The sequence below is a fragment of the Mustela erminea genome, chromosome 2, assembly GCF_009829155.1.
Source record: "Mustela erminea isolate mMusErm1 chromosome 2, mMusErm1.Pri, whole genome shotgun sequence".
Taxonomy (NCBI): Eukaryota; Metazoa; Chordata; class Mammalia; order Carnivora; family Mustelidae; genus Mustela; species Mustela erminea.
Window position 1 is genome coordinate 104,987,394 of NC_045615.1, and position 26,389 is coordinate 105,013,782.

Genomic DNA, 26,389 nt, shown 5'->3' on the forward strand with positions numbered 1-26,389 from the left:
AACTAAAGTCTCATACACACATACTACACATAGAGAGAGAAGTAGGGATATGTATGATATATATATATATATATATATGTATGATATATATATATATATATATATCATACATATCACACACAGAGTGGCCACTGTGGCCAACTTCCTCCTGTGGTAGTTGGCTAATTTGACCTCAGTGACATAGCCAGAATTTTGGGGCCTTTTAGTAAGACTCTCAGAAAAGAGATGACCCTCAAGCTCAGGTGAACCTGTGAGCCCAGGACCCCAACTGGAACCTTCTGGAAGCTTAGAGCCCTGAGCTGGCATGGGTTGGGCGAGAAGGCTCAACAGCACCTGGAACCCCGGCCACCTGCCCCACCAGAAGCAGTGGTGGCAGCTCCCATCCACACCATGGGTAACGGAGCAGGCGCCGGGCTGGCAACCTTGCATATGGGGCCCCTGGGATGCTCACTGCAAGCCCTTAAGAGAACTGATCTCACTACAGGAAAGTGAAGCTCAGGGAAATTCAACAGTTTGTCCAAAAAGGTGGAGGCTGAACTAGTATCCAAAACTCAGTCTGAGCAGGCAAAGCCAGGGATGTCACGGCCACTTTGCCCCTTGACAATGCCTGGACTTAGGGTACAAGTAGTTCCTGGGACTGACGGGAGCTTTTCTGGTCCTGTTGGACATTCATATCTGGTAACCATCCTTCAAAGAGGGACAGGATTTCTTGGAAGGATAAGCAAAACAAACCCTCCCCTTTCCTTTGTAGATGGGTTAAGAGTTCCCAAAGAGAGATCTAGCTCCCTCTCAGTTCACTTCCCTTTATCAAAGATGCTGTTTTCTTGATCCTGCAGTGCTAAACCAAGCCCTGAGTTGCAAAAACTCAAAAGGCAAGAGACTTCCCCATCAGCGACACCAGGCTTCCTAGGGCCCCGCTGAAGGTGCTGACTGCATGCCAGACCTGGGTGACCCAGAGACACGCACAGCATTTTTTAGATGGAGGTTCCCTTGCACCTGAAATTAAATCCAAATTCCTTTCCAGACCCAGGGATCCCCCAGGATGAGAACTGCCTGTCCCTCTGGCGTCAATCTGCTCCTTCAAGCCAAGCTCCCACCTCGTTGACCTTTCTGTTTCTTTAAATACCCTGAGGTCATGCCAGCTCTGGGCCCTGGCCTTTCCTGCTCCCTCTTTCCAGGATGCTGGGTCTGAGGCTTTTGGAGGCTGGCTCTTTCCTGTCATTCAGATTTTATTTCAAACACTGGCTTTCCCTACAACATGGGCCGACGCACTCTCTTTTAACCACATGCTTTCCCATCATCCCATTATACATTCCTCATGTACTATCCAAAACTATATACGCTTGTTTGTGGTCTGCCCCTCCACCCGACGTCAATTTCAGAGCCTCCCGACAGTGTCCTGACTCTCTCTCTGCTGCATCCCCCAGGGCCTGGCATGATTTCTGTGCACAGTAGGGGCTAGAGATCCTACTTGCTGAATGAACATGTCGAATGTAGCGGAAGGTTAAGCAAATGGCCCAAGGTACCAAGGAAGGCTTTTAATTCAATAGAAAGACATCCTCAACACTTTGTCTACGAAAAAGACTGTATCAAACGGTAGTGAGTTCTTCATCCCGAGAGAATCGGGCAGAAACCAGATGTCAAGATTTCTAGTGGTGACTGGACAAGATCACCTGAGAGTCTAGAATATATTTTAGTTTAAAAAGGAGGGGAAAACATGAAATAAGCCCTCAAAATATTTTAATTTTCTCCTTAAATCTTCTTATTACATAATTCACATCATGACCTAGATTTCAAATGTAATTAACTACAATATATTCCCTCAGTCCCACCACTGCAACATACTTGTGCATGAAGTGAAATAACTAGAACATTCCACGAGCGGTAAATTTAATGCATCGGAAATAGCACTGCCTATAATCCCTCTGTCTGCAGGACACCCTTCCAGCCCCTCAACAAAAACTAGTGGCACAGCTGGCATAGGTAGGAAGATCCTCTAGGATAACAGGGATGCTCAAAACACTCAGCCACAAGTCATTTAAGGGATTTAACAAAAGGGGTGGAAAGGAGATTACCAACTGGGCACCCAATGCACCCAGGTGGTGAGCACGAATGCGTAAATTATCTCTTCTAATACCCACAACAAAACTAAATGGTGGTTATTCTCATTTTATCTTCCTTTTTTGTAGCAATGAAAAGGTAACCTGTAGTAGTGGAAAAGCTAAGGCGCTTTTGCAACTGGGCAGCTGCAGGCTAGTATCTCCTAGCTCTCTGAACTCAGATAAATATCTTCCTTGTCTGGGACTCAACATATCATTCTGCAAAATGGGCAAAACCTACTTTCACATGGATGCCATCAATGTTAAGTAATACTACCCTTGCCAAATATATAGCATAGGACTTGCCAAAAGCAGACAATCAACAAATGGGAATGGTGTGCCTTTCTTCCCATGACAGATATGCAAACATGGTATCATGTCCAATGACCTTCTCAAGGTCACAGACCTAAGAAGTGAGAGAAGGAGCATCCCATGGGCCATCTCTAAAGCCCTGTGCTTCTTTTCCTTTGAATGGCGATGCCTTCCTAAGGGCAGTGGGGAGTGTACTCCAGGCAGAGGACAGAGCCTACCCAGGCTATTATAGTGCCAGACAAAAACAAGCATCCGAGGATGCTGAGTGATTTAATTTTCTGGAATGTACTGAAACCTCAGTAAGCACAACAGAACTGTCATTTCCATCTCCAACCAAATTTCTGAGTAATCAACAGTGTATGGTTTCTTCTGTTGTTTTTGTTCATCTCCAAGAGTCAAAAACATCTTCACTTTCACCTTTAAGCAACTACTTAAGGGCACATTGCAGTGGTGTCAAATTTCCATCCTTGGCAAGTCATCTTGGAAACCAAGAAAGAGGAAACAGATTCAGCTTGTGCCTGTCAGTCTATGAAAGGACAGTGATATCTCAAGACTTCCATAAATATTTATTTTCTTGAAATTGCCTGCACATGACACTTTTCAACAAATGTTGACACCCGCTTTTGTTTGGATTGACTTATGGTAATTGCTGTGAGGCCTACCTCACATGGCGTGGAAAGGGAGCAGGGCAGAAAAGACCCAAGGTCAGCCCACATCATGTAAATAAGTTTCCCTGGGTCACATTTACTGTCTGGGGAAAGGAAGCGTAATTGGCCCCGTTTTCCCCTTGAGAAAGAAGAGGACTTTTAGAACACTGACTCCTCTAGCCTTTCTGCACTGCCTAGCATTCCACACCAGTGCGGGGCGTTTCCATATTTACAAAAGTCTACCTGGGTAATGGAGAGAACACCGCACACCAAAGGACTGAAGGAAGGAGGTACCTGGGCACACCAGAGAGGGCAGCGTACCGTGGCAGGGGCTTCGGGCCAGAAGATTTCTGAGCCTCTGAGAACTCCATGATCCCATGAGGATTATAAATGTAAACTGTCCCATAGGACGTCTGAAGCCAACCCACACAACATTCTCCAGATGAGATGAGAGGTTAGGGCCAAAGGATCTGGATGAGGAGCTGCAGGTGGCGGGTGAGGTCAGCGCCCTTCCTAGGAGATCTGGATGCCGCATTGCCATCGCCTAGCATGGTGCTTTCCAAACCCCTCCCCGGGAGATCTAGTTCAAAACGCAGATTCTAATCCAGGAGGTCTGGAGAGAGGCCCACATGTCTGTGTTTCTAACAAGCTCCCTGGGGAACTGGCCTGCCCACCCTCAGCCCTTAGAAGGGCAAGGGTTCCAAATCCCTGGCCCCATTCGGGTACAGACTCTGATCCCTTTGGCCTGCGGACAAGGAAAGCCAGTGTCTTTGGTTTTTGTTCCTTCCTATTGTTGGGGCAGTTTGTTTTTAGTTCCAGGATTGGTAACCATTGTGGTAGACAAAGTAGAGAGGAATCGGCCCAGCCACAGAGGTGGAATTAGCTGCAGAGGGGGGTGGAGGGGACGTACTGGAATGAACAGAGGATTTAGAGCCAAAAACGCCAGCTCAAATCTCAGCTCTATAATTTCACATCCACACAATGGCATTGAAACTTGGAGCCTGAGACAGAGCGCACTGGCTCTATATACTAATTGCAAGGATTAGCTAAAACGATCTGTGTGGAAGCTGAGGACATTGCCATATTGCCTGGCCCATGGTAAGCCCTCAAATCCTGGTAGCTATTTTTGTCCCTAGAAGAAAAAAAAAAAAGAAAGGAAAAAAAAAAAAAAAAAAGCAGGCTGTGTGGTATATAAATGGGATCTGGGGATGATAATTAGTCAAACACATTTGTTCATGATCCAGAGTACTGCAGTGACTCAACCAGACAGGCTCGAGGAAGAAAGCACAGTGACTTGGAGAAAGGACTCAGGTTCTCTGTGGAGGGCCACATGGTGTGTCCCCCACAAGTGCCCTCTGCACGAATGAGCAGTGGCCAGGTGTGCAGCCCCGGCAAGGCCCCAGTGAGGGAGGAAGAGGAGGAGGAGGAGCTCCTTGACATGTTTAATCTGCATGGTGTGCACAGAAGGCAGCGGTGACCTAAATAAATCCTTCATTAGAAGCAGACACACTGGGCACAGCGGAGCTCTGTGACAGGAGGGCGGACGGGCCTCTCTTATTACTCGGTGCAGCTGGCTGGAAAGCGGACTGCGCTAGCCGAAAGAAGACAGAGACCCGTCGCCTTGGGGTACCTGGGGGTGTACAGCTTCAGTCCCTGCTTTGGGTGTGACCCAACCTCCCCTCGGGGGCTGCGTGACTGTGGGCACTTCCACAGCTGGGCAGACAGTCATCATTATCCCGCAGGTGGCCAACAGCCATGAATCCCTAGCATTTCCCCAGAAGTAGCCAACAAAAAACACAGGCTATCAGAAGCTCAAGGGCCACGTGCCATAATCTTGTCCGGTCCTTATCCCTGCAGGAGGAGGGTGTGAGAGAGCAGGAGCACGGGAACCCCAAGGTGAAGCACACAGGGGCTAAAGTGAATTGGAAATCCAGGTCACCTGATTCCCACCCCCACTGGACGCAAGACACATGGAAATCTGTGTTTCTCTCGTGTGAGGGTAGAGAACATTAGGATAATTTGTGGCTGGAAGTAAATATGAGCAAACCAAAGGACATTCTTCCCCTAGACGAGCAAAGTGCAGGGAGGGTTTATCTCATTTCTTGAGCCTGCTTCTATGCACTGAGTATCAGTGTTCCTTCAAAATTCGTATGATAAAGCCTTAATCCACAATGGGGTGATATTTGGAGGTAGGGATACCGGGAGATAATTGGGGTTAGATGAGGTCATAAGGGAAGGACCCAGGACAGGATTAGTGATAAGAAGAAGAGACCAGGGCTCTCTCTGCCATGTGAGGACACAGCCTGCAAGCCAGGAATAGAGCTCTCGGCAGGAGTTGAACCTGGGGGCTCCTTGATCTTCGACTTCCCAGACACCACCACTACTGTAGGAAAAAATGTGCTATTGATTCAGCCACGTTGTCTGTGCTATTCATTACAGTAGCCCAGGCTAACAAATACACAGCCCTCACAGGTAAAAGCAAAGACAAGGGGTTTTCTTGGGGCTACTGTGTATTTCCTGGGGTAACAGGTGACATCTAGGGACAGAGCTGGCTGGTTGGGGTGGGGGGGGTGGGGACCACACCAAGCAGCCATGTATGGATTTGTCTTAAGGATGCAGCTGCTGTCACTCCCCAGATGTGGAGATGAAGGGCCAGGGTGGTCCGATCTTTGAAGTTGTTAAGGTTCACCACTGGATATTTACATGAGCAATCCTGATTTTTAGGAAGGTCTCAGGTATTAGTTGCCAAGTAAGGTGAAGGTGGGGGGTGGGGAAGACTGATGGGTAAGCCTGCAGACACTGGTGATGCCTGAGGTCCAGACTCTGCCCAGAGGTGATCGCTTCCGCAAGGCACCCACAGTGTGTCTCTAATTGTTCTGAGTTACGGGGGATAGAAAAAGAATCCAGCCGCTGTCCTCAAAGCACCCTGTAAAGTAGAAGACACATTTGGAAGGAGAGTGGTCACCATGTTCAGTGTGAGCATATATCTGGGCACAGCTCTGAGACAGCCCAGGGATGACACTGAGCTGGAGGTAGAGAGGGGATTCCCCGTACGGTCCCTCTGGAAAAGGCCCCCGATGTCTGGGCACCCATCTGGGAGGAGACTCGGGGTCTGCTCCTGTGCTGGGTCTGGTGTGGAGGTGCCCTCTGCGGGACACGGTGGTAGAGACAGGACTACACCAGCCAGCAGGTGTGGTGTCTGAGAGGCTTCGGGCTCAGGGATTTAGAAAGACAGGGAGGGGAAAGAGCAGTGGAGATGGAAGGAGGCATCAAGAATCAAGACCTAACCCTGAATCCCAGCAACATCACTTACATGCTCCAAGCTGGGGCGAGTTAATGGAAAATCGTGGAAAGTACTATTCATGTTTGGCCCAGGATTTTGTCTTTCCTTTTGAATATGCCTGTTCTTGGTTTAACGGGATCATTTAAAAACAGACATTTAAGTGAGCACTTAGCGTTGACAGGGACCGGGAAATGCACCAGCTGATCAGTGAGCAAGCTGGCCTTGTCTGGGAGGAGCTGAGGGGGAAATGGGCAATGGGGACAATTAGAGCAGGCTGCCTTGGCTGCTTTTGATTTTATTTCTCCCATGTTTCATCCCGTCCTGAATTAAATCATTGCTCTTCATGTGATGGCATGGGATAAAGTGAGAACACATGTTTGTTTTTTTTTTCCCTCTACTGAACACACATACACACACACGACTATGATTTCTTTCTATCCCACACTTAATAAACTTTAAATTAAAGTTTAAATTAAACACCAATCAAGCTGAATATTCCTTTATTCTGAAGCTCTGAGCTCTACGAAATGAGTCCATATCTCCTCTGACTCTGTCGCTTTACTTTCTTTATAAGGAGTTTACTTAAACAAGTAGGACCAGTCTAATTATCTCGCTCTTAAGGGGCCATGCAATCTACCCAGAAGAGCACCAAGACCTCACACTGGACACAACCTTCTCTGTGATCTCTTGTTATCTTGTTCTAGTATCTTCAGATTCAATATCATACTAGGGTTAAGTCATCATCAGCCTGATCATTTATTCTTTCTGAATGTTGATGCAAAATGATTTATAGCTTATGCTTTTAAATATTATTCATTTCTTATGACTAAAAGCATATAAAACAACCTGGCATTAGGTGAAGACGTTCAGGAATCATCATGATAAATTACAAGTGCTCAGATGGGGGAGGTTGGTGGTTAAGAAGGTGGGTTTGAATTCTAGCTCATCCCTTATTCCCCCTGGGTGACCGGGAGAAAGTTATGTGATCCTGTGAGCCTCGTTTGGTCCCCTGAAATATAAGGTTGGCAAAAGCAACAACTTTGTAGATTGTCATGGGGATTCAAGAAAATTTAGTACACGATGTGCTAAGAAGAACACCCCTACCAAATGCCATTATTGTCACTGATCTCTAGCCTCCGTTGTTCTAGCTGAGAAGGGTCCTACTCAGGTAGTCAATACTGCTAACAGAAACTGGAACATAAAATGCATCTCCATAAAGTCTTCTTTGCTCAAAAGGGCCAATGATACACACATGCGAACAGGATGCTGAGCTGGGGCTTTGGAAGCTGAGGTCTAGTCCCACGTTCTACCCTGACTTCTGTGTGACCTTGGTGAGGATGCAGAAATACTTACATCGGGGAATAACAGGGTCATAAATCCAACGATCATCTGCCCTCTTTTATCTATCTGACCTGGGGAGGCTTTAGAGAAATCGAGAAACACAATTATTTGTCATGGCAGGATACTATTATACAAAATTCCAAACAAAACGATTACTATGGAAAGTAAACCATATAATTTTGTCACTTGTGCCATCTTTGTGCCATGCGTCACTTCATGTTAGAAATGTTAGTTAAGCTAAAGGTGGTAACATATATTAAGTTTCTACACTGCTGAGGTCTTTTGGATAATGGAAAATAAGAGAGCTTCCAGTAGGAAGAGAATGTTTCCGTGGGTCAGATCTCCCTAACGGCACCTGCTGCCGTTGCTCCTGCTCAGATCATGTTCAGTGTCCCTTCAGTGAATATTAATTGAACCTAAGGTCTGACTAAAAGGTGGATCAGCTAGATTGGGGGATAATCTATAAGGAATGCTGAGCCATCACTGGAACAAAACAAGATGAGGAAACGAGTATTATATGAAAAGTTTCTTAGGGATGATAAAATATACAATCAGAAGAAGCCCTTCAGCCTGGGGTGGGCACAGAGGGGTTGCATGTAGTGAGCTAAGGTTTCCCTTTACCCGCCCCCAAAGGTCAGTTTAATGACCTTCCAGGTTGGATGGAGGCAGTTTACTCTAGGGCTTTTGCTTACTTAAGCGAGGCATGGAAGTTTGGGGGTAAACACAATTGCTTATGACAGCAGAGGATGGGTGAGACCTGCCACAGGGATCTGATTGCTGTTACCAACCTTCTATTTCAGGGGGCCAAACAAGGCCCACAGGGTCACATAACTTGCTCTCTTACCACATATAACGAACAGCCTCTCTCTAAATAAATGAAGAAGTAACCTTCAAAGAATAGTGGTATGTGAGAAAACCAAAGCATCAGTCTGCCCAGAAAAGCCACAATTCAGAGTCAAGGCATAAACAGACTTGCTATGTACCAGACACTGGAACGGCAGACAAAGCTGACATCCTGTCCCTTCCTTCAGACACCTCAGGTACATGTCAGAGTGCAGGGTTAGGACAGAAATCGAGGGGCAGGAGGCACCAAGAGTGTGGAGGAGGCACTGGGCTTAGGGCTGGAAGGGAGCTTCCAGGCTGCTTGTTAGCAAGGCCGAATGAAGCACGGGCAACAGAATAATGTACATACATGCATCATATATGAAATCATGTGTCCACATTCATGTGTCATGAGATAAGAAATGTAACAGAATTACATTTAGAAATAGTTCATGTTTGTGCTTCAAGATTAATGAAAAACGATGTGGGAATGCACGACCATGTCCCACTGACTGTATTTTTCCCTCTAACTCTTGGTGAACCAAAAGGAAAAAGCAAAGGCGTTGGTGGGGGAGGAGTGCATGGAGCTATGTCATCTGGATTTGCAGGGACCCAAATAGGGTTCACTCATGTGGTACCCCAGGCAATTCCTCCCAAAAGGAATCCATTGCCCCAAATCTGTATGAGTGTCTGCAAGTGCCTGCGTGTTCATGTTTGCACACGTGTGTGTAGGCACCTGTGTGAGAGCTCCGATGATGAACGTTTTTGAGGCTCCCTGCTACTCTAACACCCCTTCAAGGCCATTAACTGCATTAATGAAGCCAAAACACTCCTTGAGGCCCTGCAATCTGTCAACCCATGGGACGCTTCTATGGTCATGAGTTTCCAGAGGTGTCAAAAGAACAAAACTGACTGAAGCCACACTGTCCTTTGACTTTGACAACCACCATCACCTCCCACACCCACTGGTCTGAACACGCAGTGGGTCTTTTTGCTCCACACTGGTACCAAACCTAAACCAGCAGGCTTACTAGTGTCTGACATGCCATGGAAAAGGAGTACGCTTGACAAGGGACAATGGTTCCAGTTAAATAAGGCTCTGAAGATCATGCTGAGATTTCTGGTTTTGGCTTTCTGTAATTTGTCTTCAAATGCTTAGAGTCCTAGAGACAAAGACATTGAATTATGTGAGTCATCAAACTGGATTCCAAGAGGGTTTCCTTTTACAGCTGCTTACCTCCTTCTTCCCTCAGATGCTACCCAGGATTATAGGTCACCCGCTCAGGACACAGATACCAGGCCTCCTGTGTGCTAGCCCTCTCCCTGGCATTGTCCAGGGACAAAGGAAGGAGACGGGTCCCTTCTAACCCCCCAAGGGTACCCACTGTGTAGGGGAAAATGCAAGGAGACAAATACTTCCAACCCCCTGAGACATGCACAGCTATGGGACAGACACTATTTTAACAACTTAAAAATCAGCCAACAAGACGGTAGTTTGGGACATGCTTCATGGAAGAGACCCCTGAGAAGCATTCTGAGGTGAGGCAAAAACTAAGTTCAGTGCTTTTAACCGAAGTCTAGTTAAAGCATAGGAACAGGGACAGAGGGAAATGAATGAATCGTGAGGGAAGATCAAGGTAAGGGAGTTCAGATCTACTGGGATTTAGCCCCTGCCTTAGTCATTTGTCCATGGAACAATTACTTTCCTCTCTGGGCCTCAGTTTTCCCAACAAAAGAAAGGGAATGGTTTTCCTACCACCTTGAGTGGCTATCAGAATTAAAAATCACAGGAAAAACAAACAAGCAAACAAAAAATCTAGCCCACCCGACACAGGACAGGTTGATCCTTAATGCATAGGCCTCAATAGTATTTGCTCAACCAACAGTAGTCAGCTGACATTAGCTTGGAGAGAAGAACAGAAGGGCACTAACAGCAGTGATTTAGGTCTTAGAACAACTAGGCTGCTTAAATAGTTGTCCTAAGAAAGAACTGCAGCATTCCCCCATTGGCAAATCAGAAAAAGAGTTCTTTGGTGAAAGCAGAAAATTCTGCCGTGCGGATAGCTATACAGAGAGATGCAGATGATAAGAAAAAGCCAGGATTCAAAACACAAAGTGGCTCTTCGTGTAATGTTTTTAAAGGACAACTATTATGAGATAATTAGCCTTTGTGCCATCTTTAGCAGAGGGCCATAAAGCACGATTCAAGTGAGAAAAGGCAGCAGGTGAAGGCACTTGTGAACACACGGGCTAGCTGAAATCAGCAGGGCCTGCGGCCTGTGTAACCAGGATCCTAACAGGAGGCTCCATGCCAACCCACAGCCCTTCTGCTGCTTCTGCTGGAATCTGGGCAGGAGAAGGAAAGATAGACGGGGATCATAAGCCAGCAATGTAGGCCCGACCTTCAAGACTGGAGGTGTAAAGATGTCCCTGGGATGAGGGGTTCGGGGAGGCTAGGGGAGGCTATGGGGCCCACAGCCGTGGGGAGCATTCTACAGAGGATGGTGGATATTTTCTCTGCTCCAGAAGCCATCCTCTGTCCTGCTCTCCGGGGAAGCCGTTTCCTGACCTGGCACGTCATTGCACCAATGTCACCTGTGTGGGAAGGCACACTCTGGGACAAATGAAAAGGCAGGGCCTTACTTGGGCCATGTAATGCTAAGGGAGATAAATACCCCCTCCCCAAGCAGTGCCTCCTCCCCTGGCTGCCTGTCCCACGGGGGCTGGTGGCAGGCCTCTGCTCACTGAAGTCTCTCTGAGACCTAGAAAGATAGAACACCTGCTGTCTCAAATAGTGCCCATCACCAAGCCAGAGGGAAGAGGAAATGGAGCCAGATGCGACACTCATCACTTGCCCTTACTTTCCCTGTGCACAGCAAGTCACACGGCCACGCTGACCTCCAGACGGAAAAAGTGCAACCCTCCCATCTGTCCACAGGGCAACCACAAACACAAGCTATTCATCAGGCAGTGGGGTGGGGGCCCTGGGTCGGGAGAGCATCCAAGACAAGCCTGAAAGAATGAGAGTCTGAATCTAGGGAGGAAGGCAGAAGGGAACACGTCTCCTGCTCAGGGCGGAAAAGTCCACATTCCTGGCTTATCTGGGGGAACACTGGCCGGTAGTGCTGTGATCTGAATGTGAGGTGTTGCATCAAACAGATAGCAGCAGGGGTGAGGCTTGGAAGATGGGAACCTGAATGACGTGCTGCGGCATGTGAATTTTCATTACTTTTATTTAAAAAAAAAATAAGGCAAAAGAAAGCTCACCCTTGGTCATCCACTATGTACATTAAACACTCTGTACGAATCACCACATTTCATCTCCACCACTCTGAAACAGAGGGTATCAGGGGTCTTAATTACTTCTTGGAGGCCAGGCATTGATTTGGGGTTGATGCCGGTTTGGGGGCTCTAAACAACATCTCCAGCCTCCTACAATGTAATCTACTGAAACAGATTAAGCATTAAAAAGGTAAGTGTATAAAATGCATCATTAAAAGTCACGAAGAATACGTGAAGTTTAGAGAGATTATGACCTTGCCCAAGGGGATGTTGCCACGAAGCCACACGGCTGGCCCCGCATCTCTCCTTGTGTTTAAGGTCCTGCACTGAAATACTAGAGTCTAGTGTGGGCAGAGGGCTGGATAGGGACCTGATTAGGTTTTGCAAAATTTGCTTGGGTCACAGGGAAGGATTAACGCAGAGAATTACTACAGATTGCAAAGGATGGTAAAAGTTACGGTGCTGGGCAGGAAAATAAAAGTGAAAGCAGAAAAAAGACAAGATCTGTATTTCAGCTGAAGACAGCAATAAAAGAGACATTATGAAATGGAGCAGGATCAATTGCCGACTGCAATGTACAAACATGAGTATAATAGTTGCTCAAAGGCAAGAGAGACCATCCGGGGTTACCATATTTGATTAACTGCTATCTTCCACTGTGTCAGGTGTCTGTATGCCTCTGTTTCCTCTTCTGTAATTCTAACCTATAGGCATGTGACCCTAGTTTTTAGCTAACGGGACCTACAAGGGAATTTTTTTTTTTTTTAAAGATTTTATTTATTTACCTGAGAGAGACAGAGAGTGAGCAAGCAGGGGGAGAGTCTGAGGGAGAGGGAGACGCAGATTCACCATTCAGGGGGGAGCCCAACGCAGGCCTTGATCCCAGGACCCTGAGATTGTGACCTGAGCTGAAGGCAGATGATTAACCAACTGAGCTAACTGGGTGTCCCCCTACAGAGGAATCTTGCACAGGCTTTTTAAGAATTATTTCCTTCCCTGATTTAAAGAAGAAAGTCCCCTCCGCCCCCGCCCCCCGCCCCGTTCTCTACCTAAATTAGAGCAGGATGATGAGACAGGCCACCCGGGGACAGCATGACCCCCTTACAGTCAAGACAGTCAGCCAGAAGGAAGAGGCAGACAGGAAGGTGATACCTGGCTAGATCCTTAAGGACATTCCTGCTTTTCAAATGTAATCAGCCTGACCAGCACAAACAGCTAAGGGGACTACCAAGAATTGTGTTATGGAGGCTTAGTCCATATCAGGCTCTCAAACAGGTGTTTTACAGGTATTATGCAATGTGATTCTCACCACAAAGGTCTGTGAGGACATGCATCCAGTGAACATGTAAGGCAAATAAGTTTAGAAAAACAAAGTCATTTCCCCGAAGTCAAATGATATACTCCCTTCTGGAGCAGGGTGTCCTCCTGTGCCCAGAGTCACTGTGAACTCCAGAGGATGCTCTCCTCTGGAGAAAGACTGAAGAGGATGCACCCAACCTACAGAAAGGATCAGTTCCTAAGCTGTATATAGACGGGGCTTGGAGACGCGAAGTGCATAATGACTTCACAGGGAGAAACAGGACAAAATAGATACCCCCGACACCCTCTTTAATAACAGCTGATGCTCAGTGAATGGAATTTAAAACCAAACTAGAGGAACTAAGCCCCTTGCAGTCAGAGGAGGACCATGAGAGGCACCGTGGCCAGTCCCTCCACAAGATGGCACTGGGTCCCCTTATCTTCAGTCTTTATCTGTGAGTTTTTGCTGTCACAGACTGGAGAGAAACTAGAGCTTCACTTTTTATATCCCGCTCCCTGTTCTTCCCAGCATCCCCATGAAGACTTTGTGAACTTCCCTCAAGGCCATGGACATTCACGTGGGGTCCTGAGAAACTCTGGGGAAGGGAGGGGGTGTGGCATTTACTTAAATGACAGCATGGGGATTTAGGCAGAGACTAAGAAGACTTCCCCTTTACAACACGTTGTAACATTCCACGTTCTTCGAATTCCCGTCTGTTTTTAAGAGGTTCCCTGACCTGGCTTCTCCTCCAATTCCTTATCTTCCCTTCCCTCTCACTGGGGATCCGCCTCCTCTGTCTACTGGATGCCTGTCCTAACAGATCCTTCTATACCTTCTCTACATTGCTGCTTCTCATCTCTTGGCCCAGAAAATGAAATAACCTGTGCTTAGATTATATACATTAAGACAACAGAAACAAAGAGCAAAAGACTCAGATGCTCTCCCATGAATATATGTGAGATATGTCCTGGTCTTTACAGATGATATTGGGTGTGCAATCTAGAGCTTATGGCTTTCTCCTGTCATCTTAATAACAGCATTTTTTTTTGTGATGTTAACTAAGATTCAGATGCCATGGCAATGTCTGTCATACTCATTTGATTTAATGTGCAGTAAAGGATCTGTGATCATTTAAATTGTGCCCATTCTGCAGATGTGGAGATGGAGGCTTGGTGATGAGAAGTAACTCAGCCCCTGCAGGGCAGCTGAGGAGCAGGGAAGTGGATTCTGACCCGATCTCTTGCTGGGTAAGCCTGTGTGCAAGGGGCTGTGGCGTTCTGCCTACTTTCTGGTCCCAGCTGTCCATAAACACACAGCTAGTGAGCAGCTCGGGTTAAATGAAGAGTTAGTAATGTGCTCTGCAACAGAAGCTAATGATCTGGGCTTGAGTAATATCTCGGTCCTGATGAGAGCATAAAACTGCTTTGGAACGTCCACATGCAAAAGAAGTTTTGTTAATTTAGTTCCCCACCAGGTTATTACCTAAAATGGAAACACAACATTTTCACTGCCATCCTCAGAACAACCTACTCCAGGGGTCTTAGGGGAGCTCTCTGACTCAATTTATCACCTGAGGTCATCTACTTGGAAGAGCCAGTCTGGAAAGCCCCGGAACAGTTTTCCGCGGATGAGGACGCATTTGCAGGTGTGGGTTTTCAAAGCACAGAGTTCCCTTCAGTGGCCCAGTGGAGATCTTGTGTGGGCCTCATCTTTGCAATCCCAGCCCCACAGGAACCTGCTCTGAGCAATATTTGTGTGGATTAAGGAACTGCGCTGCTGGACTCCCTGCCACCCTGGTGACCTCACCAGGGAGAAACACCGTCTTGCAGAGGGTGTTTCACCCTGGTGACCTCACCAGGGAGAAACACCGTCTTGCAGAGGGTGTTGGGAATAATCGGGCGCACGCCCTCACCACTTGGGAGGGAATCTGTCTCATTTACTAAATGCACTGAGAGATCTGGTTTGGCCCATAATTCTTTCACTTCCTTGAGCAAACAAATAATTATGGTTGCCTTGGTTTGATTGGTGGCTTAGCTCACCAGAGAAAACAACCCTTCCTTTTCTCCTTGGACCACACCCAGGTCCAAGGTCAAGATTACGTCACCATCAGGATCAATGTGCTCCCTGCTCTCTAACTTCCTAAAGTTAACAGGACTTTCGCCAAAGTAATTGCTCAGAACTGTCACCACAAGCACAGGAATGTTTGATAAAATACAGGACTTCCAGTTAAATTTAAATTCCATAAAACAATGAATAATTTTTTTTAACATTCGTATCTGGGATACACCTGTACTAAAATATTACATGCTGTTTATCCGAAATTAAAATTTAACAGGATGTCTTATAGTTTCGCTTGTAAAATTTGGCAACGCTACCCAAGAAGAATATACATTTTCTTGAGCCCTACGCTAAGCATTTTATATTGGCAATCCCCTCTAATTCTCATTAGAACGCTGACAAGACTGAAGCCCAGAGATTCGTCTATTTCTCAGGATGACACAGTAAGGGCGAGATCAGAAATTCAGACAGATGTGACTTCAAAAGCCATGCTCTCTCCGTCACAAGAATAACTCCAAATCTAATCCCAGAAATCTGTCACCATCACCTTCTCCCTCCTTCCTCTCCAAGACTCAGGAAAATCTGGTATAAGACATAATTTAAATAAAGTGCCAGTGGAAGTTTCCGGAGCAGGCGCCCAGACCAGGCTCGCTCCCGCCCAGCCTGCACTTGCTCCTCCTCACCCTGAGTATTTATTTTTCTGAGCACAGCGAGGCAAGCGTGCTTTTCCTTTCAGCTGCATCTGCAATCACCTTTCTCCCGCTGTATTTAACTGCTGATACAGGACTCTGATTTACTCTCCTCAACTAAGGAGTGGAGACATTTACATAAAACAGCTTACTGCAGGGTGTACCTAATCTGCAGGAATTCTAGGGGAAATTCAACAAGACACAAAAATGCATCCTGGAAAGTGCTGAAATGGAGGTTCTTGACGAATGAAAGGAGATGCGAATATTTTAAATCTAAATATATTCCTTCATTTATGGAAAATATGGGCTCCTTGGTCCTCCAGGGACTTAAGGAGTCTCCACCTTGAGCCATCTGCTCACTGCAGGTGGAGAATTGCGGCTGTGGATCTGGGGTCTGCCGCCCTCATTCTGAGGATCTAAGAAAAGTTGCCCAGACCTCAATTTCTTTAAATATAAGAATGAAGATGCTAGAAGCTCCCTGTGTCCCTCAAAGCACCAGGTACAAAAAGGAGAACATGGGTATTAGCCCAGTAAACAGAAATAAGGAATTATCAGTTTCATTCTTTTCTCTCTCTCTTTTTTTTTTTTTCATCTTTTACAAATTCTTTTGAAATCTTCTTTTCATTCTTTGCATACCAGAGTGCTTTTGCACAACCGGAATCTGTTCAGTGAAGGGTGCGTGTGTAAACATGCCGGTTACTCACCTGCTGACCACATGGGGAATCCCTAATTGGGACAAATGAGCCTCAGCAAGGGCTTGGGGGGGGGGTGGTCTACACACATGTTGACTATGTTTTATCATCTTTCTTTGGCTTTTCCCTCCATGCCTCTCTCTTTCCTTAAATATTTCTTCCCCCACGATGCCTTCCCTAGTTCCCCCAGACAGAAACGTTGCCTCTTGTTTCTTTTCTGAGCAACCACTTGGAAGGAGGCACGCTGTTCTAGGAGCTGGTGGGAGAAACACTGGTGTGGGTCCAGATGTCTGCTTGCCTAGGGCACGGATTCTGACGTGGAGTCAGAGACAGAAAGTAACAAGAGGACTCCAGATAATCATTATTGCCACAAATCCTGCTGTGAGAGAAAGGACTGCAATGAGAGAAATAAACACAGTGATTTCAAGGAGGTGTTCTCCCGGAAAGGGCTACCACTGACCCAGGCAGAGGCCCAAGCACTATGCCTTCACCACCACCACCACCTCATGCACAAATGTTCTAATTTATCTGACAGCAAGACTATTTCTAAGTTCGTTAAGAACAAGATCTGTTTTTTTTGTTGTTGTTGTTGTTGTTGTTGTTTTGTTTGTTTGTTTGTTTTCTTCTGCACAACTGCTCCAGGTGACAAGAGTCAACATAAAAAGTTGGGGCAATTTGGGGGAGGGTGTATCAGAGTTCCAAGGGGCACAAGTACGTTTCACACATAGAATCAGTTTTTTAAATATTTCATTTTTGTGATGCAGAATGAGCTTTGGTAATAATACAAAATGTCATTGCCAGGTAAAGAAATGAAAGCTTCAAAATATCTTCACTGATGATGGAGTCCCTGTTTCAACTAGGTAGAGCAACAGAGAGGGAAACTCTTTGTAGCACATTTCAGATGCTCGTAAAAAGGTGCTGACTGTCAGAGTTCTGAGTGCCCAGACTCAATGGTGAAGACAGCCTTCCCCTGTTGCTGGCTCACCTTAGTTACCTACTCTATTGGGATCATTTATTGATGTCTTCTGTGCTGGTCTACAATTTCCTTGAGGAGTGGTCCTTGGTGGGTTTTGTGTGTTAATGCATACCAGCACTGAATCCAGTGTCTGGTACATGGTGGGCACTCAGTAAATGGGCTCAGTAGTCAATTTCATTAAAATTAGAAGAGAAGTCCATTATCGGGGGTTTATCCACAATAGCAACTCCGAGAATATAATCAAGGGTCCAAATGCCCACACTCAGAAATCTTTTATGTCAGATGGTGACATTTCACTTTGAATATGTTGTGTCAGAGACTGAACTCTGAGATCCCTGGCTACCTGCCTGAGGTTTTACCTCCAGCACCCTGGATTTTCAGATGGCCTTCCCCTGATTTATCCTTAGCACATCACTCTCTAACATAGGACAGATTGTACTTGTTTATCTTGCTTTCCTCTGTCCCATCCACTAGAAGCTAAAGACAATGACAAGGATTCCCATCTGTGTTACTCCCTATGGCGTCACACAATCCTGGGTCCATGGTCAGAACTCAGTACAAATGTATTAAAGGTCTAAATGTAGTGTTACAACTGCTTCCTAAAGGAACAGGAAGAGCAGGAGCAAACACTCCATATACTGGATTATTGTCTACACAGCAAGCCCAACACACCCTTGTCCCAACATGCCAGGTAGCTGATTTCACGGAGTCTCATATTCTCACCATTTCTTTTCTATCCCCAGAAGCCACAGACCCTATATTGGAGGCCCATGGCACGGATATAAGGGCTGTCTACAGAAGTGTTCTGCATGGCCCAGATGGGATTATTTCAAAATATTGCCTTAGCTCCTGGCACTTAAAACTCAGTAGATTCTACATAAAACTGTGAACTTACAGCCCATCTTGAAAAAAAACCAAAAACAAAAAGAAAATCAGATGTGGCAGGACTGGGCTGGAGGTCCCACTGGCAACCGATGTTGGGTCTGAGCTTCACTGTTCCCCCAACACACACACACTTCTTACCCAGGCAGAGGCAGTAAGGCCTGTTTGCTGAGGCTGTGACTTGCCTGGCTACTGAAGGCATTTCGGTGTGTGACCCCTGCTGGAAAGCTCCCAGAAAGCAGGCAGCATGGGGGGAAAAAAAAAAAAAAAAGTAAAGATGCCAACTGGGATCTATTTCCCTTATGTTACAGCATTTCCTCGGAAGAATAATGTATTCATTTTTCTAGAAGTCTGGTGGTACCACATAACTATTGAAAAACTATGGCCCAGTAAATATTATTCTAACGAACTGAAAAAGCTATGAGCTTAATTCCCTGTGGGTGGAGGAAGCTGAGAAAGCATCATGCCAGAGGCAGGCCTGCAGATGGATCAGGAGAGGCTGCACATCAGCTCGTTACAATTCTGGCTAACTCAAAGAGAAAACGGAATGGACTTGAAGACTAAGGGCTACAGCTAGGAATTGAGGAGAAGCTGAGAAGCCAGGCTTGTTAAAAGGGAAGGAATGGAGGGAACTTTAGTGTCAGGGAATATGGCAGGATCATGCCATGGGAACAGAACTCTGGGGAAATCCTGACATGTTCACGCTGTGGCTGACGCCACCTGATTCACGACTCAGGGTGGTAAACGTACACTTAGCTCTCCTTGCATCCTTTAGCTAGTCCCGCAAGATGCCACGTCCCAGGTGAGTTCATCCTACTGAGCCTTCGTGCAGGGCCCAGATGAACAAGCAGAGAGAGAGAGAGCACCTTACCTCCCACTGAGAAGTCCCTCTGTGAGCACCTTTCCAAAATGCAAACGTCCACTGTGAGTGAGGAGGGTTTTAATTGTGAAGGGAGGGGTAGGACAATGCAAGTAGTACAGCGGAGCAGAATGAGAACAGACAGACCAGAACTCCAATCTGGAATCCTCTGTACCTTCAGAAAATCAGTTAACTTTTCTTCTGATCTGCAGATTCCAAATCTTTAAAATAGAAATCGTGCCATCTGCCTGTGCACAACACAGGGTTGCTGTGAAGATGCTGTTCAATCATTCATTCACTTATTTCAAAAATACGGAGACTTTACTAAGTGACCAGGCACTAAGCTAGGTCCTAAGGGCAAATCTGGAAAGCTGAAAATGCAACAGAGAGCCAGTCCTTTATACTGGCGACAGCTTTAGCCAAGGAAGACCTAACTTATCTCCTGAAACTGAGCATGTATCACTTTTCCCTAACTGATACACTCATTTGCAACTTTCTTCCTTTTCTGATTAATCAGTATCAGGGCCCTTCCTCCAAACAGACAGATAGGTAGAAAGATAGACAGAAAGAATTGAGGGGCCTTCGGATGGCTCAGTGGGTTAAAGCCTCTGCCTTCAGCTCAGGTCATGATCTCAGGGTCTCGGATAGAGCCCCACATCTGGCTCTCTGCTCAACGGGGAGCCTGCTTCCCTTCCTCTTTCTCTGCCTGGCTTTCTGCCTACTTGTGATCTCTGTCTGTCAAATAAATAAATAACATCTTTAAAAAGAAAGAAAGAAAGAAATAATTGAGGACATATAAAATCCATGAAGTTAAAAACAAAAACAAAAACTCTAAAAAATTAACTCTGACCCCGAAAACAATAAATTAATTGTTCTGAGAAGTATTGAGGCCTGGTACTGATGGATTTCAGGTGATCACAAGGAGATACTGATTCATTACATGAAAGCCTCTCCTCCTTTTAATGTTTAGCATATGTAATTCACACAGACATACACAAATTGTAATTAAAATAGGCCAAATGAACTTTGCAAGGAAAAGCATGTTCAGTAGCCCTTAACATTTTCCACCAGGGTTTTAGAATTGCCAAAATGCTCTTCACATACATTTTCTCACTTTTTCATAATAACCTTTCAGTCTCTATTTTTCAGAGACAGAAACCGAGAGATTCTTTCCCTTAGTGAGGGAAGGAGTCTTTGCTTCAGGTCTGGGGCAAGAAGCTGGCTCCAAAAGCAGCTAGCAGACTCCCCAGCCTCCCCACTTAGAAAGGGCAGCTTTACAGGAAGCACTAGGTCATCATTAGTGCTGAAGGAGGACACATCAAAGTGATGGGGAACAACCCCCTTCTTTTCCAATGCCCCCTGAAAAGTTATTGCATTTTTTACATAGCTGCTAGAACATTACTACTCTCCAGCTGTGCTTTCATCCCCTCTAAGACTGCAAGGACTCCGGCTTAAAGACAAGCCCTGCAACCTGATGTCTGAGCCTTGACCCTGGGTACAGGTTCATGGCCATCAGGGCATGAATCCAGTTTAGAGTTGCTCTCCCCAAACTCTAGCCTCAACAGAGAGAACAGGACTCAGTACTCACAGCAGGCATGTGCTACCCTGGGTAGATGCCCTGGCAGAGGGGAAAGGCAGTCCATATTTCCAGCCCCTTCCAAGCACCATCAAATGGTGATTCAAAGTAAGAAAAGCTCCTATATGGCTTTCCCTTCAAAGGGCTCTTTCAGGGCTTTTCCAGGAAGGGGGTTTCCTCTTTTGACAATAAAAGCACAAGCTTCAGCTATATTTTGGAGTCCAAGAAAAGGGTTTCTGAACATCTACACTGCGCAAAGCATGGCTTCAAGCTGAAGGACTACTGGGTTCATAGTAGGTGAACCAATTACAGAGCTAAGAGGCCTGGGCTTTTCCTGATCCCATTTGCACATTCAAGGTACCTCTTTATCACCAGTTTCCTAAGCAAAGCAAAAACAAAAACCCCAAAACTCCCATCTTAAACATCTTAAAACTAGACTGCATCCTACACGGGGCAGCTTCACCAATCCTCACTCAATGCTCCTGTCCTAATTAACTGCTAGGACTTAGGAGTGCTTAGTCACTAAGTTGTTGATCCACCTGGCAGAGTTCTGGCCGGCCAAGAGTTAGAGGGACCCGTGGAAGCCCCTGAAGACTCCTTAAGAAGCTGATCTTTTTCTCTTTCTAGCGCGGGAGAAAAACTTATGTAACAAAAGGGTCCATTTGAACGTGTTAGTTCTGCAGTCCTACGGGAGTAGAAGAATATAAGCCCTGGAAATACAAAGAGTAAAGCGGGAATTTGGCCCTGAGGCGTCCATCTACTGGAATTTCATGAGGTTAGGCTTATTCCAATTGCACCCAATTTTACTGAAAACACTGAAAGTAAGAATAATTCCAAATGCCAAAGGATGGGTTTTAGAAATACAAGCCGGCAGAAGTTCGGTTATGTCCCTCCTCCCCTTTTAAAGACGGAATTCCAGTAATTAACCCTTGAGTGGAAGTTGGTAATTCCATTTCAATACAATAAAGTGAGATTTGGCTGCAAAGCGCAATCGCAAAAAGAGTTAGGACCCAAAGGATCATGCGTGCGCTCGGGCTGCAGCCATAAAAGCCTGCCAAGGAAGGCGCCTGGACGCTAGGGGCTCCTCCCCGGACCGGCTCCCCGGGCGAGCCGCGCAGCCGAGCCTATGGTGCCGGGTTCCGAGAGCTCTGACTGCGGGAGGAGGAGCGCGTACACTCCATCCCCAATTCCTTGGCCATTCCTCACGGCCGCTCCCTCTTAGCAGGGTACTGCTTCTGGGAGCGCAGTGCGAAGAGAGCGGCTTTGGAGTCTCCTCCCCAGAATCCCCCCAAAAGCATCTTCCTGCAAGTAGTGGATAAAAATAGCCGACAGATAATGCTGGGGGAGGAGCGAGACTCGCGCTAGGCAAGGCAAGGCAAGGCAACGTCTGGTCCTGCACAGTGAAGGGCGGAGGAGGGATGCAAGCCCACTCCCAAGAGAGGGGCCTGGGTGTGCGAGGAAACGGGGACGCCCGCCAGCCGAGGAAGTGAAAAGGAGGGCGCACAGCGCCGGCACACAACCTCGGAGCGAAGCACACCCCACACCCGCGTCCTGGATCCCTGCTTCTGCTCTCGCCGGCTTCCCCATCCTATTCCCGGCTCTGGAAGCCGGCTTTCGGGCTCCCGGGACAGGCTGGGGCCAGAAGGGGGAGTAGCGCGCAGTCCGCGGTCTGACTCCGAGAGCGCACCTGGAGACGTCAGGCTCGCCGAGTCTGCCCCTGGATCTAAGAGAGGGGTACTCGCTCCCTCCGCGGGTGGGCGCCTCGCCTCCCTGCACCCTCATTTGCCGCCACCACCCAAGGTGCTCGAAATAGAAACAGAGGCAGGAAAAAAAAAATCGGAAAGAGTAAAATGAAATAGCAGGACGGTATAGAATTGGCATTCGTAAAAAAGGCTACCTATAATATCTCTCCTCCCAAGCATCCCCGCCCCCCGGGAGATGCCCCAGGTCTCCTCCACTCCGACCAAATGCAAGGGCAAACAGACCTAGGTTTCCCCACCCGTAATGCTCACTCGACCCACTGACTTCTGGGGACTGTATCCCTGCCCCAGCTCCCAGACGGAGTGGTACCCTGGCTTTGGAGCGCGCTGCGCTCGGGCTGCCCCGCACTTTCCTAGGGAGATGCGGTGGGCAGGAGCGAGCCTCTTGACTCTGCTGGGGGAGGATCCAATCCACAAAGTCAGAAACCCGAATACCTGCCTATTAAAACAAAACAACGACAACAAAAACAGTCTCTCTGGATTTGCAGACCTGAGAGAGCAAGACAGGAGGTGAGAAGGATGGAAAACCCCGTGTCTCTCCTTCCTTGTATCCCCCACATCCACTCCACTTGCTCCAGCCTCGACTCACCTTGGGCTTTGCACTCGCCCTAAATCCGCGGCGCCAGCTGAGGGCACCCCGACGGCTCCCCGTCCTGCTACTCCTTCTTGCTGGGCGGCCCCCGCCCCTAGCGCGCGGCACTCACCTGAGCAGCGCCGCGGTGGAGCCGGTCCGGCGCCCGAAGTCGGCTCTCGGGCTGAGCCATGGGCAGCTCCGCGGAGAACCGGCGGCTGGCGGAGCGAGCTTCGGGGCGCCTCGGGGCAGGCGGGCGAGGCGGGGTATGCGGGCACGCACGGAGACTAGGCAGTGGCGGCGGCTGGTGACTGCCCTCGCGCCGGGGACTTTACAGGCGGGAGGCTCAGCGAACAGTCCCGCGGAGGGGAGGAGCAGGAGGAGGAGCCGGAGCAGGAGGAGGGGACGGAGGAGGCCGGGTCCTGAGGGAGAGAGAGCCGGGCAGAGGAGGATCGCGAGCGCCCACTGCTGCCCGGCCCGCTCAGGTGCTGCACTGAGCCCGGAGGGCTCCGTGTCTCTGACGAGTCCATCTGGCCACACGGCTCCGCGGCTCCTTGTTTCAGTCCAGGAGGAGGGGGACCAGACCGGCAGGAGGGTGGGGCCGGTTGTGGGTTGCATGATTCTGCGTTCGCGGCGAACCTGGGAAGTCCTGTTTACTTCCTACCCCCTGCTGGGGAAGGGTAGGCGCAAACTTCAGCCCACCGCCTTGCGCACTCTCAGCCCCAGTGTTCCCGGAGCTGTGCTCCTGCGAGGTGGTCTGCACAGTTTCCTTCGTCCGTAACCAACCTTTGGTGCGGGTGCTCCCTGCGCCGCCCTGGAGGCCAAAGGCGCCATTCCCTGGAACTTACACCGCCTCCGGACCGGTACGCCAGCGGCCAGGCAGCTGGAGCCCGAATCCGCACAGGGAACAGGCCTCGGAACACCCCGGGGTCGCCATTGAACAGGCTCTTCTACTTCGGTTTCGCGCCCGGGAGTGTATGCAGGTTTACCTGGAGAGCCTGGAGAATTCACCTCTTTTACTAGTACCCCAGGGTGGTAAACGCCAGTCCTGAAATGAAGCAGGGTTTCTCTGTCCCCTCCCCGATCCTGTAGATCCTGTAGCTGGAGGTTTTGGGGGAGAACTCGACTAGCGTCCAAGTAGCTCAACTTCAGATTTAAGATTTCCAGCCTCCTTACAGAGGCTGCACTGCCTGCTTACCAGCTTTCCTGAGCCAAAGGAAGCTGCCCTCAAAGGCAGGTCAGCAAACACGTTAGAAAGAAGGAAGGAGAGAGGAAAGAAACATGCAAAGAGAAAAGAAAACTGCCAAATGAACATCAAAGTAATTTGACGTTTCACTAGATCTTCCAATATCTTAAATATTGGAAGATAAGTATTTGGAAGAATTTGACTTTGTCATTCAATCTGTCATTAATTTTTAAAAATTCTGTCATTAATTTTGCTTGGTTTAAAAATACTTTCCCATTTATGGAATGGTTGCCATAGGAAGTTGACCCCTTTACTCATGAGTTGTTACCTACTGCCCTTTAAGAAAGCAGAGCAAAGACCAGCATCTCTGGCTATCTGATGAAGTCAATAGCATCTGGGAGGCCAAGAACAAGACTTATTTTGGAAAATAAGCTTTTAGAGGTTTCTGTGACCCTGGCTACTTCTCTGAGCAGACTAATGTTAATATGTGAGCATATATATATATATATATATATATATATAGTCACTTTAAAGCCCCACTTTGAATAGCCTCAGCATTTAAATTTATGTTAGCTTTAAGAGGAGTATTCCCCCCCACCCTCCATCCTATGAAGCTGTATAAAATCATGCAGGAGGTTGCACAGGTCAAATGGTAGTCTGAGATAAACCTTTGCCAATTACTGGTATCCTTAAGCTTCTACCAGCAACTAAGCCCAGTGCAGATCATGGGTTCTTCAGAACAGGGAGCGGCTTTGATGTTCTAAGTTGGTATGGTTACTTTTCCTTGAGAGTTCAAAGTGTTTCTGTTACCTAGTCTGAGTCTCACTACTCATTTGCCAGATGCAAAGGGATGCTGGCAGTGATTCCATTAGCACCCTGGGAGCCAAGAGCAGGTTAACAGATCTGCTTGGTTCCCTACTACAAGTCCTGAAAAAGAAGGAGAACCTTAGGCCCCAGCCCTGAGTCACTGCTAGAAACTTTACTTGCAAGAAGCAACCCCAAGTAGATCTGGCAAGTGATTAAGAATTTGAGGACTGGATTTTAACATCTCTCATTTTTTAAGTGTCTGCCAGTGTTCATTGATCAATGATCAGCATTCTTTTGTTCAGACAAGTAAGAAAGTATTATTTGGCTCTTTTGTTCTTAGTTAGCTTTATATCTCTGGCAAGGAATTTGTCATTTCTCTTAAACAGCCTTCTCTGACCTCTTCTGGGCATGGGTTGTGGGTTGCATGATTCTGCGTTCGCGGCGAACCTGGGAAGTCCTGTTAGGTTTACTAACCTAGCATTTACATACTGCCAGAACTCAGCTCTGGTGTAACAGCACAAATATTGTATTGAAAATATCAGCTTAGAGATTTGGGTTCCCCACTAGATCATGGGGACCATGATGGGAACCAAAGAGAACTCTGTGTTGTCTCTCCAGAACATTGCACAGTATCTAAAACAGTGTATCCCCTCAAGGACTGCTGGATTGGGTCAGATGTGTTTCCCTATTAGGGCTGTCGGTGTCAGAATGGAGGCTCACAGGAGACACAGTGGTGGTTGCTCTTGATGACTGGCTGCCATTGATACATGTCTGGCCTAAAACCCTCTTACTCAGTGTCATCAACTAGAAAATGAGATGGTTTAAATAGATGATCTGTTACCTGTTATCATAAGATACCAGAGTCTTTGCTGAGCACCTAGTATGTGTTCAACTCTATGCCAGGTACTGAGCAAGAAGTGGACAGTGAAGACACCATCTGTGCCCTAGGGAAGCAGAAAGTCTTATCTCAAGACGAAACCAGACTGATCCCCACAACTCAACTGTACCAAAACTCACTGGCATCAGTTAAGTGGCAAACTGTGTTCTACAGAAGACAAAGCCTGAGAGAATAAAATGGAAACAAAACCAAATGAGCTATGCGTTCAACCAACAATCAGTAGTAATACCAGCTGGGATTCGTTCAAAGCTTTGAGGCCCGGCACGTGGGCAAGATGAATTACAGTATGTATATGTTTTGTCCTTGTACCAGACCTCTTAGAAATTATAATTGCCTCATTTTTTAAAAG

At 47.3% G+C, this 26,389-nt stretch overlaps 1 protein-coding gene across 2 annotated transcripts in view; it reads right to left on the bottom strand.

The window, feature by feature from the left end:
- The window catches only part of HS3ST1 (heparan sulfate-glucosamine 3-sulfotransferase 1), a 28,470-nt gene extending 4,796 nt beyond the window's left edge, over positions 1-23,674 (bottom strand). The window contains exon 1 of one of the 2 annotated variants that reach the window (XM_032333853.1): positions 23,283-23,674. The gene's annotated coding sequence lies outside the window, so the exon portion shown is untranslated. The other variant, XM_032333854.1, reaches the window with a different exon arrangement.
- Between the last annotated feature and the right edge of the window lie 2,715 nt (positions 23,675-26,389).